General features: G+C 45.5%; 1 protein-coding gene across 3 annotated transcripts in view; it reads right to left on the bottom strand.

Annotated features, from left to right (window-relative positions):
• The window catches only part of rfx3 (regulatory factor X, 3 (influences HLA class II expression)), a 576,400-nt gene that overhangs the window by 388,138 nt on the left and 171,303 nt on the right, over nt 1-16,959 (bottom strand). The gene's annotated exons all lie outside the window — the stretch shown is intronic.

Genomic DNA, 16,959 nt, shown 5'->3' with positions numbered 1-16,959 from the left:
TCCCTGCTTTTATACTCCACCCCTTTGCAATAAAGGCCAAGATTCCATTGGCCTTCCTGATCACTTGCTGTATCTGCATACTAACATTTTGTGTTTCATTCACAAGTACCCCTAGGTCCCGCTGTACTGCAGCACTTTGCAATCTTTCTCCATTTAAATAAAAACTTGCTCTTTGATTTTTTTTCTGACAAAGTGCACTTTCCAACATTATACTCCATCTGCCAAATTTTTGCCTACTCGTGTGGATATCTGAACGGAATATATGGAATTAAGGACAGTAAAGTAAACGGGATATATGAAAATGTATAAGCCATGGAAGAATAGCTGGGAGAATGTCAGATTGCAAATAGTGCAACATCAGCATAGCTAACAGTCTTTCTCAAGGTTTCAAGTCACTAATCCTGCCAATAATATATAATTGTAACATGAAATACATCTGCAGAATTGCAAGGTCTCAATTAATAGTCACACCATTAGATTGAAACATTTAGAGGCAATGCTTGAGCTTTCAAGAAGAACATCTCATATAGATTGACTAATGAGTGGCTGAGTTAGACTGTCAATCCATTTGTATTTTGTTATCTGATTTCAAAACTGTATAACTGTTAACGCTTTACGATGTAACTTCACCTATCCGTAGGGAGTGTGTACGCTCTATCCAGAGAGTATATCTTCTGTCTGATAGGTCTTACTGGCCGGTAATAAAGACTGCTTTGTTCAAAGCACAAGAGGTATTCGACTCAGTAATTTTACTGAACCAGATTGAGGTAAAAGAATCCAGGAATTAACACTCGCTTAGCCTGTCTGTCCTTTTTGCAGATTTTTTGTGTCCTCCTCACACATTGCTTTTCCTTTCATCTTTGGATCGTCAGCAAACTTGGCTACGTTACACTCAGTCCCTTCTTCCAAGTCATTAATATAGATTGTAAATAGTTGGGGTCCCAGCACTGATCCCTGTGACACCCCACTGGTTACTGATTGCCAACTCAAGAATGAACCATTTATCCCGACTCTCTTTTCTGTTCGTAGCTAATCTTCTATCCATGCTAATATATTACCCCCAACCCCGTGAACTTTTATTTTGTGTCATAGCCTTTTATGTGGTACTTTGTCAAATGCCTTCTGGAAGTTCAAATACACCACATCCACTGGTTCCTCTTTATCCACCCTGTTCGTTACATCCTCAAAGAACTCCAGTAAATTTGTCAAACATGACTTCCCCTTCATAAATCCATGCTGACTCTGCCGAACCGAATTTTGCTTTTCCAAATGTCCTGCTACTGCTTCTTTAATAATGGACTCCAACATCTTCCCAACATCTCTAACTTCGGCCTGACCTGCTAAGTATTTCCAGCATTTTCTTATTTTTATTTCAGATTTCCAGGATCCGCAGTATTTTGCTTTTGTGCCACAAATGTCAATTAATTCATCAGATATTAAATCTTTGCAACAAATGACAGGTCTGATCCTCCTCAATGAATTCTTACATACTTTATATCCCAAATCCATGCAATGGAATTAAAGATTGGGATGCAGGTGGAAAATTAAAAATTGTAAATAGTCCTTTGAAATGGCCGCTCGGGCTATCCAACAGTGTACATGCTCCCCTGAAAAAACATTAAAACATTTTTTTTTTTTTTTTTAAAACGATGCATTCTGATTAATTTTACAATGGGCTGAATCTTAACCCCCAAAAACAGGTGGGTTAGGGTCAGGCGAAATGTTAAGATTTAAAAAATCTCAAACCTGACCCTAACCCGCCCACTTCAGGGTGGAGGGCAGCCAATCCACTCCTGGGAGGTGGTTTGCCCTATTAAATGTTTTAATGAGGCCGGCAGCCTCTAATGTAACCTGCTTTGCAGGTTTAACCCTGGTAGTCGGGTTTCCCAAGCCGTGGGAAACTTGTTAGCTGAAGGGAGCAGAGAACAGCTTTGGGGAGAAGGCAAGTGCTTCCTCCGACACACAAGCTTCGCCCTCATCACCCCACCACCAAGGAATCGGACCCCCTCCCCCGTTACTAGCAGCAGCAGGCGATTTACTCATGGCTGTACCCTCTTTCACAGAGCTCCCTGCTCGACTAGAAGCCAAGCACGACAATCAGGCTGACTTCCCGGGTCGGGGGGTGCGACCTGTCAAAACAAAACGACGTACGCTGTGAAATCAAAACATCATTGCATGCAGGTAAACCCGAACCCCCGGGCTTCCCGACAAAAATTCCCCCATCCGTCAAGATTCAGCCCAATATATTTGTACAGCACAACATAGGTGATAAATTTTGAATGTGTGAAAAGACACAATTTATATAAGGTCGTCCATTTAGGGTTATAAGAACAGGAGGGCATTTTTACTATGAAAGCTCATCACTTTTGATTTCAACAGTTCCAATATTTTGTTGAGAAATCCTCAATACAACTATTCAACTAATATAATTGTGACCAGTTGCAACACCATTACACATAAAATTCACTCCATATAATTAAAACATATGTAAGGTTAGCAAATTAAATTACCACCTGTCCAAGAGGCTGCTCAACTAAAATGCCCTTGATGCAGTTTTCTTCACATGGGCAAATACTGAAAATTACGTGGTCATCGTACATGACTGTCCACTTTGACAGTTACATAAGAACCTAAGAAATAGGAGCAGGAGCAGGCCATGCAGCCCCTCAAGCCTGCTTCGCCATTTAATACAATCATGGCTGATCCGATCATGGAGTCAGGTCCACTTCCCTGCTTGTTCCCCATAACCCCTTAATCTCTTATCAGTTAAGAAACTGCAATTTAATCACCCATAAGAGATTTGGTCCCAGCAAATCCAACCCTGTCCAGAGCCTCAAAATAAATTCTGCCATTTCAATAAAATAAGATTTCTGCCCCAAATAAAATGACCCTAGCTCTAAAGCGAACACTAATTTTATCCTCGAGCTTTAACACCCATTTCGGAGTCGTGTTTCTATTGGCATTATCAGCAGATCACTGGCATTGAAACAGAGAGAAAATGCTCAGTCAAATAAGTGCACTAATCAACACACAGCTGCACTCGGGCATGAACCCTTCTTTGAGCTGATTTTCCCTGAATTTCAAAATCTATAATCCAGCTGAATGCACCAGCAAAAAAGAACGTACACACATGCCTATTATGCCCATGGTCCAAGACCCAATTCACGTCCGGACCGGGGTCAAACAGGGCTGTGTCATCGCCCCCAACCCTCTTCTCAATCTTTCTCGCCACTATGCTCCACCTCACAGTCAACAAGCTCCCCGCTGGAGTGGAACTAAACTACAGAACCAGTGGGAATCTGTTCAACCTGCACCGTCTCCAGGCCAGATCCAAGACTACCCCAACCTCTGTCGTCGAGCTACAGTAAGCTGACGACGCTTGTGTCTGCGCACATAGAGGCCGCACTCCAGGACATAGTCAACGTATTTACTGAGGCGAACAAAAGCATGGGCCTTATACTAAACATCGAAAAGACAAAGGTCCTCCACCAGCCTGTCCTCACCACACAGCACTGCCCCCCAGTCATAAATATCCATGGTACGGTCCTGGACACCATGGATCACTTCCCATATCTCGAGAGCCTCCTATCAACAAGAGCAGGCATCGACGACGAGATCCAACTCCGCCTCCAGTGCACCAGTGCAGCCTTCGGTCGCCTGAGGAACAGAGTGTTTGAAGACCAAGCCTTACAAAGTGCCACCAAGCTCATGGTCTACAGGGCTGTAGTAATACCCGCCCTCCTGTATGGCTCAGAGACATGGACCATGTATAGTAGACACCTCAAGTTGCTGGAGAAATATCACCAACGATGTCTCCGCAAGATCCTACAAATCCCCTGGGAGGACAGGTGCACCAACATCAGCATCCTCATTCAGGCTAACATTCCCAGCATTGAAGCACTGACCACACTCGATCAGCTCCGCTGGGCAGGCCACATAGTCCGCATGCCAGACACGAGAATCCCAAAGCAAGTGCTCTACTCGGAGCTCCTTCATGGCAAACGAGCCAAAGGTGGGCAGCAGAAACGTTACAAGGACACCCTCAAAGCCTCCCTAATAAAGTGCAACATCCCCACTGACACCTACGAGTCCCTGGCCCAAGACCGCCCTAAGTGGAGGAAGTGCATCCAAGTGTGCGCTGAGCACCTCGAGTTTCAATGCCAAGAGCATGCAGAAATCAAGCGCAGACAGCGGAAAGAGCGTGCGGCAAACCAGTCCCACCCACTCCTTCCCTCAACGACTATCTGTCCCACCTGTGACAGGGACTGTGGCCCTCGTATTGGACTGTTCAGCCACCAAAGAACTCACTTCAGGAGTAGAAGCAAGTCTTCCTAGATTCCGAGAGACTGCCTATGATGATGATGCCCATGGTCCCAGAAATGTATCAATTTACACCAGGAACCCCAGAACTTTCAGGAACATAAAGGAGCCCTAGATTGACTGGTCAATTTGGTTGCACCTTGCACCTTCAGCGATATCTTCACTCAATTTTCTTCTATGGTTAGAAGATATATAGTACGAACTCAATTCTCAAATTCAACACAATTGGACAGCTATAATGCATATGCCGTGTAGTTGCAAAGTGGTTTTCTCTTTGCACTGGTACAAGATCAATAGTGTAGCAAAGCAATCTCATGGTTCAATGGGTAAGTGCACCATGTGGCATGGTACTGAGCCAAACAGAGCAGTAATGTCCCATGTCTGATTCCTGGTCTTGACGAAGCTATAATTTTCTTCAGTAGTCCTGGATTTGAGGAGGCGGAGCAGGGGAAATCAGACAAGGCTCTAACTCTTGATTGTGATCCAGTGAACTCTGTTAGAAAGCGCACCTGTATGGATGGCAGATTATGCCAGAATTGGGTTCAGCTTTGATGTGACCGATAAACAGCCTACGGAATGGCCACTTAGACAAGATATTGGATAGCGCTGACAACATGGAGCTGCACCCTAACACAAGTTAGCACTTGAAAATTAAAGGGAGATAGTATATTGTTGAAATAACTGCAGCATAAATTAACTATGCTGAAGTTACTTTGATTCAGCATTTTCTAACAGTGTGAGGACTACCTGATGTTAGGAATGTTAGAACCTGTACTGGCAAATGGAAAATTTGTCCACTTTTAGCACCAAGTATCAGCAACAAGCACCCGCACCAGGCACAACATACCAGATGCAGAACGAAGTTCCTTCTTTGCTTCAACAGCAAATCTTAAACTAACCACAAAATTGTATTCTTTACTGCACAATTGTCACAATCCCATTGAGTCAGATGGCTAATTTATAAACGGATGAACGCTGTCAACCAGTGGTTTTCAAACTTGTTAGTGCTCAGAACCTCCAGCAAATATTGACACACACAGGAATCCTTGATCCTAACCACCAAAACAAAAAAAGTGGCATGATTGCAGAAGATATTTATTATACAGCAACAAAAAGAACATGCTGGTAAGTCAATGCAGAAATCTGATGTTGGGCAGACAGAAATTCGATAACCATGAGGGCTCCAGTTTAAAAACCTATGCTGTGAACTCACATTTCTTAAGAGTTTCGGCTGCTGAAATTCATTACAGGCAAAGAGCAGATGTCTCAAAGGTGAAAGAAAAGTGTGCTAATGCACCCCATTGTCCATCTGGTGTTTGGTTTTTAAACAAGAGATAGTAAATACATGAAAGTTGCTTTTTTTTTATTAATCCAGTTACTAATATTTAAACATGATTTATAGTTATAATTTACTCAATAATACATAATGTAGACTACACAGATCAGAAACTGGTTCATTGTTCAACTGCCAAAATAGTAGTTGGCCTATAACATCATGCTAAATACCTTCACTCCTATACCAGAACTAACATTAATACCATGGCCAAAGATAGCAAGTTAATTTCTAGAGGAATAGAATTAAGATCAGAGAAATTATGTTCAACTTGCACAGTTCTAGTCTCCATATGGTGGGGGGGGGGGAAGGAAAAACAGAAGGTTCAAAAAAGATTGACAAGGAGAATACCAGGACTGAGGGGTTTTAACTATCAAGAAACACAGAACAGACCTGGGGTCTTTTCTCTAGAAAAAAGACTGATGGGTGACCGAATAGATGTCTTTAAAATTATGAAGGGGTTTGATAGGGTAGACATAGGGAAGATGGTTCCACTTGTGGAAGAGTCTAAAATTGGAGGACAGAAATATAAGATAGTCACTAATAAGTCCAATAAGGAAGTCAGGAGAAACTACTTTATTCAAGTAGTTAGAATGCGGAACTTTCTACCACATGGAGTGGTTGACGCAAATAATATAGATGCATTTAAGGGGCAGCTAGATAATACTTTTTTTTTATTCATTCCTGGGATGTGGGCGTTGCTGGCCCATCCCTAATTGCCAGAAATAGCAGCGAACCTGGGGACTGGGAGAAATTTAGAACTCAGCAGAGGAGGACAAAGGGTTTGATTAGGACAGGGAAAATGGAGTACGAGAAGAAGCTTGCAGGGAACATTAAGGCGGATTGCAAAAGTTTCTATAGGTATGTAAAGAGAAAAAGGTTGGTGAAGACAAACGTAGGTCCCCTGCAGTCAGAATCAGGGGAAGTCATAACGGGGAACAAAGAAATGGCGGACCAATTGAACAAGTACTTTGGTTCGGTATTCACTAAGGAGGATACAAACAACCTTCCGGATATAAAAGGGGTCAGAGGGTCTAGTAAGGAGGGGGAACTGAGGGAAATCTTTATTAGTCGGGAAATTGTGTTGGGGAAATTGATGGGATTGAAGGCCGATAAATCCCCAGGGCCTGATGGACTGCATCCTAGAGTACTTAAGGAGGTGGCCTTGGAAATAGCGGATGCATTGACAGTCATTTTCCAACATTCCATTGACTCTGGATCAGTTCCTATCGAGTGGAGGGTAGCCAATGTAACCCCACTTTTTAAAAAAGGAGGGAGAGAGAAAGCAGGGAATTATAGACCGGTCAGCCTGACCTCAGTAGTGGGTAAAATGATGGAATCAATTATTAAGGATGTCATAGCAGTGCATCTGGAAAATGGTGACATGATAGGTCCAAGTCAGCATGGATTTGTGAAAGGGAAATCATGCTTGACAAATCTTCTGGAATTTTTTGAGGATGTTTCCAGTAAAGTGGACAAAGGAGAACCAGTTGATGTGGTATATTTGGACTTTCAGAAGGCTTTCGACAAGGTCCCACACAAGAGATTAATGTGCAAAGTTAAAGCACATGGGATTGGGGGTAGTGTGCTGACGTGGATTGAGAACTGGTTGTCAGACAGGAAGCAAAGAGTAGGAGTAAACGGGTACTTTTCAGAATGGCAGGCAGTGACTAGTGGAGTGCCGCAAGGTTCTGTGCTGGGGCCCCAGCTGTTTACATTGTACATTAATGATTTAGACGAGGGGATTAAATGCAGTATCTCCAAATTTGCGGATGATACTAAGTTGGGTGGCAGTGTGAGCTGCGAGGAGGATGCTATTAGGCTGCAGAGTGACTTGGATAGGTTAGGTGAGTGGGCAAATGCATGGCAGATGAAGTATAATGTGGATAAATGTGAGGTTATCCACTTTGGTGGTAAAAACAGAGAGACAGACTATTATCTGAATGGTGACAGATTAGGAAAAGGGAAGGTGCAACGAGACCTGGGTGTCATGGTACATCAGTCATTGAAGGTTGGCATGCAGGTACAGCAGGCGGTTAAGAAAGCAAATGGCATGTTGGCCTTCATAGCGAGGGGATTTGAATACAGGGGCAGGGAGGTGTTGCTACAGTTGTACAGGGCCTTGGTGAGGCCACACCTGGAGTATTGTGTACAGTTTTGGTCTCCTAACTTGAGGAAGGACATTCTTGCTATTGAGGGAGTGCAGCGAAGGTTCACCAGACTGATTCCCGGGATGGCGGGACTGACCTATCAAGAAAGATTGGATCAACTGGGCTTGTATTCACTGGAGTTCAGAAGAATGAGAGGGGACCTCATAGAAACGTTTAAAATTCTGACGGGTTTAGACAGGTTAGATGCAGAAAGAATGTTCCCAATGTTGGGGAAGTCCAGAACCAGGGGTCACAATCTGAGGATAAGGGGTAAGCCATTTAGGACCGAGATGAGGAGAAACTTCTTCACCCAGAGAGTGGTGAACCTGTGGAATTCTCTACCACAGAAAGTAGTTGAGGCCAATTCACTAAATATATTCAAAAGGGAGTTAGATGAAGTCCTTACTACTCGGGGGATCAAGGGTTATGGCGAGAAAGCAGGAAGGGGGTACTGAAGTTTCATGTTCAGCCATGAACTCATTGAATGGCGGTGCAGGCTAGAAGGGCTGAATGGCCTGCTCCTGCACCTATTTTCTATGTTTCTATGTTTCTATGCCCTTGAGCTGCCTTCTTGAACTGCTGCATTCCACGTGGTGAAGGTACTCCCATAGTGCTGTTAGAGAGGGAGTTCCAGGATTTTGACCCAGCGACTATGAAGGAACAGCGATATATTTCCAAGTCAGGATGGTGACTTGGAAAAGAACTTGGAAGTGATGGTGTTCCCATGCATCTGCTGCCATTGTTCTTCTAGATGGTAGAGGTCATGGGTTTGCGAGGTGCTGTCAAAGAAACCTTGGCGAGTTGCTGTCGTGCATTTTTTAGATGGTACACACTGCAGCCAGTGCGCCTGTGGTGGAGGGAGTGCATGTTTAAGGTGATGGATGGGGTTGCGAATCATGCGGACTGCTTTGTGCTAGATGGTGTTGAGCTTTTTTTAAGCTGGTGTTGAGGAGGTAGCGAGTCCGCTGATGGCCCTTGTAGGGCTGGAGCGTTGTCCGTTGTGGCACATTAGAATGCTCCCCTTTTAATTTCTCGGACATTTGTCTTGGTCTTGTGTGGGGTCCACAAATGTGTACCAGACTGCCTGGTACTCCCACCTTTGCTGGCTGCTACAGGTCCACAGATGCTTCACCCAGATGTTTGCTGTGTGGAGGTTTGTGCTCCACCATGGTGCAGGAGGGGGAGAGGGATAGAAATGCACCATCTTGCAGCTAGCAGTGACAATGCCCTAGCCTGCATATCACATAGGGGATTTCACTCCCTGGTGAGTGGGTCTTAAAGCACAGGCTCAGATCTGGAGGTAATGTGATTGTAAACACCACAAAAACTATGGCTTCGATTTCATTAAACTTTTGCATGAGAAATCAAATGAAATACATTTTTAAAAAGGAAAACATGAACCTCTTGGTCACGAGTTTACTGGTATAAACCGTGCAGAAGATAGTCCAATTAAATTTTTAACAAGAAGACTTTTGAAGAACTCTTGGTGAGAATATGGTGTTAAATCTTCATTATCTTGGCCTTTTAAAAACAGACTTCAAAACGTTGCATATTATTTTAAGCAGTTCCTAAACTAGAAACCCAATGTATGACATTTAAGAAAATGCAGCTTTGATTTTTTTTCCTGAGATTCTTACAAATTGTAGTACAGTATTATTTGTTTTAAAAGTATTTACCACCTGTAATGTTTGACTGGCTAGGGGGGTGGAGATTTGATGCATCTCATTGGAAGCAGTTTTCACTCCAATTACAGTCTGAGCTCTCCGTAGTTACCAGTTATATTAGCAGCTGTTTACTGTACAGTTTATAGCTCACCACCACTTTCTGCTGGCTCTACGTGCTGTCAATGGGTAGTAAGAGGAGCAGTGACATTCAATATCGGTGAGCGTGTCAATTTGGGGTTGCACGCCGATTAACGTCACACTCCATGTAATTAAAATACTTGCAGCAAGACAGGCACCATCAGTGCTACCGACATTTCCATTATGGCGGCAGTCGTGTTCCACGCTGGAAGTGGGCAGAAACGAGATGGCTGCCATTTTATCTTCGAAAATGGCCTTAACGGCTGGCACGAAAGGTTCAAATTTCTCTGCCTCACTCTCTTCCTCTCCTAACAGGTCACCTATTGGTGTCGGCACAATCCCAGCCCGGCACGAGGTTGAAAAGGCCATCCGACAACTGAAAAACAACAAGGCCTCAGGAGCAGATGGAATCCCCGCCTCAGTACTAAAGCATGGTGGAGAAGTACTCTTGGCATGAATCCATGACCTCATCTCTCTTATCTGGAAGGAGAGCATGCCAGGGGATTTCAGAGACGCCACAATCGTGACCATCTTCAAGAAAGGTGACAAGTCTGATTGCGGTAATTACAGAGGAGTTTCCCTACTATCTGCCACAGGGAAAATCATCACAAGAATCCTCCTCAACTATCTGCTCCCAGTGGCTAAAGAGCTCCTCCCTGAGTCGCTTTGCAGATTTCACCCACTAAGGGGCACAACGGACATGATCTTCACCCCGCGACAAATCCAAGAAAAGTGTAGGGAGCAGCATCAACCTCTGTACATGGCTTTCTTCGACCTCATAAAGGCCTTCGAATCCGTTAACCGTGAGGGATTATGGTGTGTCCTCCTCAAATTCGGCTGTCCTCAAAATGTCACCATTCTGTGCCTGTGTAATGACTCAAGAGTCTGATTACTGTAAACTCACTCAGATGCAACCTAATCCATCTTTATTCCAGCCCGAGAGTGCCTGCGGGACAAAGACACCCAGCTTATATAACAGGTGACCAAGCACACATGCCACATTCGTACAGCCTGATGACCTCTGACCGCGGCGCCCTCTGATGTCTGGTGACCCCCAAGCATTAATACATAACAACATTCCTCTTTTAAAACAACAGTCTTTTTACAAATTAAAACGTTCCGGGCTTTCCTCTCACGAGTTGATCGTCTCAGTTCAACTTTGGCTCTGGGTGAGCATCGAGTCCGTTGAGACTGAGGGCTGAGTAGCCGATCTGATGGGAGTGGTCATGACCACATCAGAGACTGAAAAAGTTCAGAGTCAGTAATGTTAGCAGAGTCCTCTGATGAGTGAACAATGGTTGTTGGTCACTGACTGCATCTTCCTCACTTGGTTCCAGTTCATCCGCGTGCCGCATTTTAACCTGGTCAAGGTGTTTCCTGCATGTTGAGCACGACAATAAACACTCTGTTACCCTCCTTGGCTGTAACAGTGCCGGCGATCCACTTTGGACCTTGACCATAGTTCAGTACATAAACCGGATCGTCGACCAAGATGTCATGTGGCACGGCAACACGATCATGACACCATTGCTGACTTTGACGTCTGTTTTCAACACGATCATTCAAATCAAGATGAAGGGAAAGCCTGGTCTTGAGATTTCTCTTCATCAGCAGTTCAGCAGGAGGAACCCCAGTAAGCGTTTGAGGTCTTGACCTGTAACTGAGCAATATACATGACAACCATCTCTGCAGTGAGCCCAGAGTTACGCATTTCATACTTTGCTTGATCATTTGAACGGTATGCTCTGCTTGATCATTAGAAGCAGGCTTGAATGGAACTGATCTCGCATGTCTGATGCCACCGAGTTTCATGAACTCCTGGAACTCAAAACTTGTGAAGCAAGATCCGTTGTTGCTCACAACAATGTCAGACAAACCATGAGTAGCAAACATGATACGAAGGCTCTCAGTGGTAGCTGTAAACGTGCTGGATGACACAATAACGCACTCTATCCACTTAGAATATGTATCTACTACTACAAAAAAATCTTTCCTAGGAACGGGCCCGCAAAATCAATGTGGATCCTCAACCATGGTTTGGATGGCCACGACCAAAGACTCAGCGGAGATTCCGCTGGTACTTTACTTAAGCTGCATGCAAGTATTGCACTGATGCACACATGATTCCAGATCAGAGTCAATTCCAGGCCACCATACATGAGACCTAGCAATGGACTTCATCATGACAATACCAGGATGAGTGCTATGAAGTTCACGTACAAATTTTTCTCGATCTTTCTTTGGCATGATTACACGATTACCCCACAGTAAACAGTCTGACTGAATGGACAGCTCATCCTTGCGACGGTTGTAAGGTTTGGTTTCCTCACGCATAAGTGAGGCAGACCAATCACCACTGAGTACACACCCGATCAAATAGGGTCATGGCTGGTCCAGATCCTAACTTGTTGAGCAGTGACAGGGGTTCCTTCACTCTCAAAAGCATCCATTACTAAGAGTAGATCTGCAGGTTGAGGCGTCTCCATCTCAGTTGTGGTTAAGGGCAGACGACTCTCTGCACTGGCACAATTCTCAGTACCAGGTCTATGACGGATGACATAATCGTAGGCAGACAATGTCAGTGCCCACCTTTGAATGCGGGATGATGCATTGGTATTAATACCTTTGTTTTCCGCAAACAATGAAATGAGTGGCTTGTGATCCTTTTCTAGTTCAAAACGAAGACCAAACAGGTACTGTCCTGGTGCATTTTTCTTACCCCATACACACAGGCCAAAGCTTCTTTCTCTACCATACTGTAAGCTCTTTCCGCTTTAGACTTCTCAAAGCATACGCAACAGGTTGTAGCTTGCCCGATTCATTTGCTTGTTGGAATACAGCCAACCCCATATGATGAAGCATCACAGGCCAATACAAGACGCTTACACGGATCATAAAGAACAAGCAACTTGTTTGAACATAGCAGGTTCCTGGCTCTCTCAAAAGGCTCTATCCTGAGATGCACCCCAGACCCAGTTGTCGCCTTTTCTTAGTAACACATGCAGTGGCTCTAGTAAAGTGCTCAATCTGGATATGAAATTACCAGAGTAGTTGAGTAGCCCAAGGAACGAATGCAGCTCCGTCACATTCTGAGGCCTGGGTGCATTTTTGATGGCCTCGGTTTTCGAATCAGTGGGCCTGATGCCATCAGCAGCAATCTTCCTACCAAGGAATTCGACTTCAGGTGCCATGAATACACACTTCGAGTGTTTCAGCCTGAGTCCCACTTTGTCCAGACGCTGTAGGACTCCTTCAAGATTGTTCAGATGTTCAGCAGTGTCGCGACCTGTGACCAGAATGTCATCTTGAAACACGACAGTTCTAGGAACGGACTTCAGTGAACTCTCCATATTCCTCTGAAATACGGCTGCAGCCGAACGAGACCAGTTGTAGGCGAACAGTCCTTTATGGGTGTTGATGCAGATGAGTTTCTTCGAAGTGTCGATAAGCTCCTGGGTCATATAGGCCGACGTCAGATCCAGTTTCGTGAACGACTTTCCACCAGCTAGCATGGCGAACAGGTCATCAGCCCTTGGTAATGGATACTGATCCTGTTTTAAAAATCGGTTAAATGTAACCTAATAGTCTTCACAAATCCTGACAGTGCCATCACTCTTCAACACTAGAACAATGTTCACTCATTAAACTCGACCGGAGATATGATCCCTTCATGCTGGAATCTGTCAAGTTCAATTTCAAACTTCTCCCTCATCATGTACGGAACAGACCGAGCTTTGTGATAAACAGGCCTTGCATTGGAATCCAGGTGAATCTGCACCTTGGCTCCCGTAAAATTACCAATGCCCGGTTCAAACAAAGGAGGAAACTTTTTTAATACTTGAGCACACGAAGTATCATCCACCGAGGACAGCATCTTGACATCATTCCAGTTCAGCTTGATTTTCGAGCCAATTCCTGCCGAACAGCGTTGGACCATTACCTGGGACGATCCATAATGGTAGCTCGTGAACCACACCGTCATATGACACCTCGATTGCTGCAGTGCCGAGCACCGATATGAGTTCCTTAATGTAAGTACGCAACCTGGCATTGACTGGACTCAGCTTCGGTTTCGCAGCCTTAGTGTCCCACAGCTTGTCCTTTGGCTCATTATCAACTGGCTCGCACCCGTGTCCAACTCCATTGATATAGACACGCCATTAAGCTTCACATGAACAACTATCGCTGGCTCTTGCTCAGGAACGAATACAGTCCATGCACTTCCTCCTCAGGTTGCGGATCCGGGCCATTACTGAACTGGTCCTCATCAACTACGTGGTGAGCCGCACCACGCTAGCTCGGTTGTGGACACATCCTGTGAAGATGCCCCACTTTCGAACATCTATTGCATGAGTATTATCTAAATCGACATTGATGAGGCCGATGAATGCCCCCACAACGCCAACAGGGGTCGAACCAGTTGGCCGGCTCTGAGCAGCGGCAGGTTTCCCGTAAGCAGCTCTGCCCGAAAATGAGGCCATCTTGTTTACAGTACTTGCCGTGGAACTCCGACTCGTTGATGATATCTGCTTCAAATTATCATCCATCATCATGCATGCCTGGGTCGTCGCGATGGCCTTTTTCAAATCCAGCGTCTCTGCAGCCAACAGCTTCCTGAGGATCACATCATGGCTGATGCCTATCACGAAGACATCACGCAGCATGTCTTCCAGCATGTTCCCGAACTTACACGGCTCAGCAAGATGTTGCAGGTCGGCAACAAATCCCAACACGACCTGGCCCTCAGCACATGCATGTAGAAACGGTAGCGAGATATGATGATCCCCTCGTGACTTCAAATGGTTACCCACAAATGTACACAATTCCTCGTACCCTTTTTCCGCTGGACATACAGGCGAGAGAAGATTCTTCATGAGGCCGTAAATTTTCGGACCACAAACGGTGAGGAGAACTGCCCTGCGCTTAACTGTGTAGGCCTCCATGCCATTGGCCACAAAATACTGATCCAGGCGGTCAACAAAATCCACCCAATCCTCACCCTCCACGAATCTCTCCAGGATTCCAATCGTGCCTATTGTGCTTGCAAAGGTTCTTAAATTACCTTGTTGCCAATTGCAATGACTCAAGAGTCTGGTTACTGTAAATTCACTCAGGTGCAACCTGATCCATCTTTATTCCAGCCCGGTGGCCAAGCACACATGCCACATACGTCCAGCCCAATGACCTCCGACCGCGGCGCCCTCTGGTGACCCCCCAAGCATTAATACATAACAGCATACTTCACGATGACATGCATGCCTTGATTCTTACCAATGGATCAACCACAGACCCAATACAAGTGCAGACCGGGATCCAGCAAAGCTGTGTCATCGCACCAACGCTTTTCTCAATCTTCCTCGTTGCAATGTTTCATCTCACCGTTAACAAGCTCCGTGCTGGAGTGGAATTCATCGACAGGACAAGCAGGAAATTGTTCAACCTCCGTCGCCTCCAGTTCAGATCCAAGGTTGTTGCTGTCATGTATTCAACTGTCATTGTAACCCATGTATAAGCTGACCTAAGCTGAATACCTTGAGAACATTGACCACAAGAGGGTGAACTTGTGGGAGACACTCCTAATCTGGACTTTTAGATATAAAAGGGGAAGCTCCACCCACCGTCTGCCTCTTGAAGTCTTGGGAATAAAGGTAACTGGTCACAGAGTGATCTTTTCTCAAGTATGGACCTCGTGTGCATTTATACTGTATAGGAAGGACATATTATTGGCGACGAGAAACTGGGATTTAAACCACGCGAACATGGCCACTAGCAGCACAGAAGAGAGGTACTGTGTTGGTGATGATTGGGACGACTTTATTGAGAGACTACAGCAAAGTTTTGTCACTAAGGAATGGTTGGGACAGGATTTGGCCAACAAACGCAGGGCTCATCTCCTGACAGTTTGTGGATCCAGAACATACTCCCTGATCAAGGACCTTCTCACGCCAGAGAAGCCGGTGGACAAGACGTTCGAAGAGCTCAGTAAGTTGATCGGGGAACAACTTAAACCGGCGAGCAGCATGCACATGGCGAGACACCGGTTTTACACGCACCAGCGGCGAGAAAGGCAAAGCGTTCCTGACTTCGTGGCAGATCTCAGGCGACTGGCGAGCCTATGTAAGTTCCCAGATGCTGCAAGACTTTTTTTATTGAGGGCATCGGGCATGCTAGGGTTTTCAGGAAACTGATTGAGACCAAAGACTTGACCTTGGAAGCGGCGGCTATGATAGCCCAGACATTTATCTCAGGGGAGGAAGAGACCAGAATGATGCATGACAAAAATGCGGCAAACGACCAGGAAGTCAACATTGTTAACGTGGCACACAGTTCTCGAGACAGACAAGGGCAATCGGACATACCCCAGCATGCAGTCGAACCCAAAGGGGGAATTCAACAGAGACAATGGCTAGCTGAACGGCGATTCATGCCATCGCAATGGACAATGCGGCCAGTAATGGGGCCATCAACACCTGTTAATGGTGCGCTGAAGAACAGTTACAGAGACAGTCAGAGACGATCGACTGGTAATGGACCTTTTGTTTCCAACAATGGGGCCTCCAGCTCATGCTGGAGGTGTGGAGGCAAACACCCAGCCAGAGCTTGCAGGTATCAGCAGTATACCTGCAGGAACTGCAACGTCAGTGGTTACTTGGCGCGTATGCGCAGAAAGCCTGCAGCCAGGTTGATGTAATAGCAGGACGGGCCCGATGTAAGCCCTACAAGGCCAAATGAATACTGGGGGAAAATCGCTGGAAGCTAAAGTTCAGCGAGTTCATGTGGAGCACATATACAGTTCATATACCAGGACGCCACCGATAATGATGAAAATGCTCCTCAATGGCATCCCAGTATTAATGGATGCTAGACACGGGGGCCAGCCAGTCCCTGATGAGTAACAAACAGTTCGAAAGGTTGTGGGTGTCCAAGGCCAGGAGGCCAAAATTATTGCCGATTGACGCACTGCTACGGACATATACAAAGGAGATCATTCCGGTGCTAGGCAGCACCTTGGTAGTCGTGACCCACAAAGATTCGGAGAACAGGTTGCCATTCTGGATTGTCCCGGGGGACGGTCCCGCACTACTGCGGAGGAGTTGGCTTGCTGTCATGAACTGGAAATGGGGCGATGTTGTTAAGTTCTATTTCGGGTGGTCAGCTGCATTCGACAACAATCGAGTCAGATACCTTCAATCTTTACTGAAGCAGCTTCGGACCTGTTACCAAACTGCCAGCACAGAGTCTATAGATTCCGGGGCAGGCAGACAAAAGGTCTGTCTATCCTTACAGACGCATCCTTTTTATTCTTACAAACTAGAGGAGGTATGGCCCGCTTCATCAACCACAGTGTGTTACT

This window comes from Pristiophorus japonicus, chromosome 1 (assembly GCF_044704955.1).
Source record: "Pristiophorus japonicus isolate sPriJap1 chromosome 1, sPriJap1.hap1, whole genome shotgun sequence".
Classification (NCBI taxonomy): domain Eukaryota; kingdom Metazoa; phylum Chordata; class Chondrichthyes; family Pristiophoridae; genus Pristiophorus; species Pristiophorus japonicus.
This window is presented reverse-complemented; position numbering and strand designations above follow the sequence as displayed.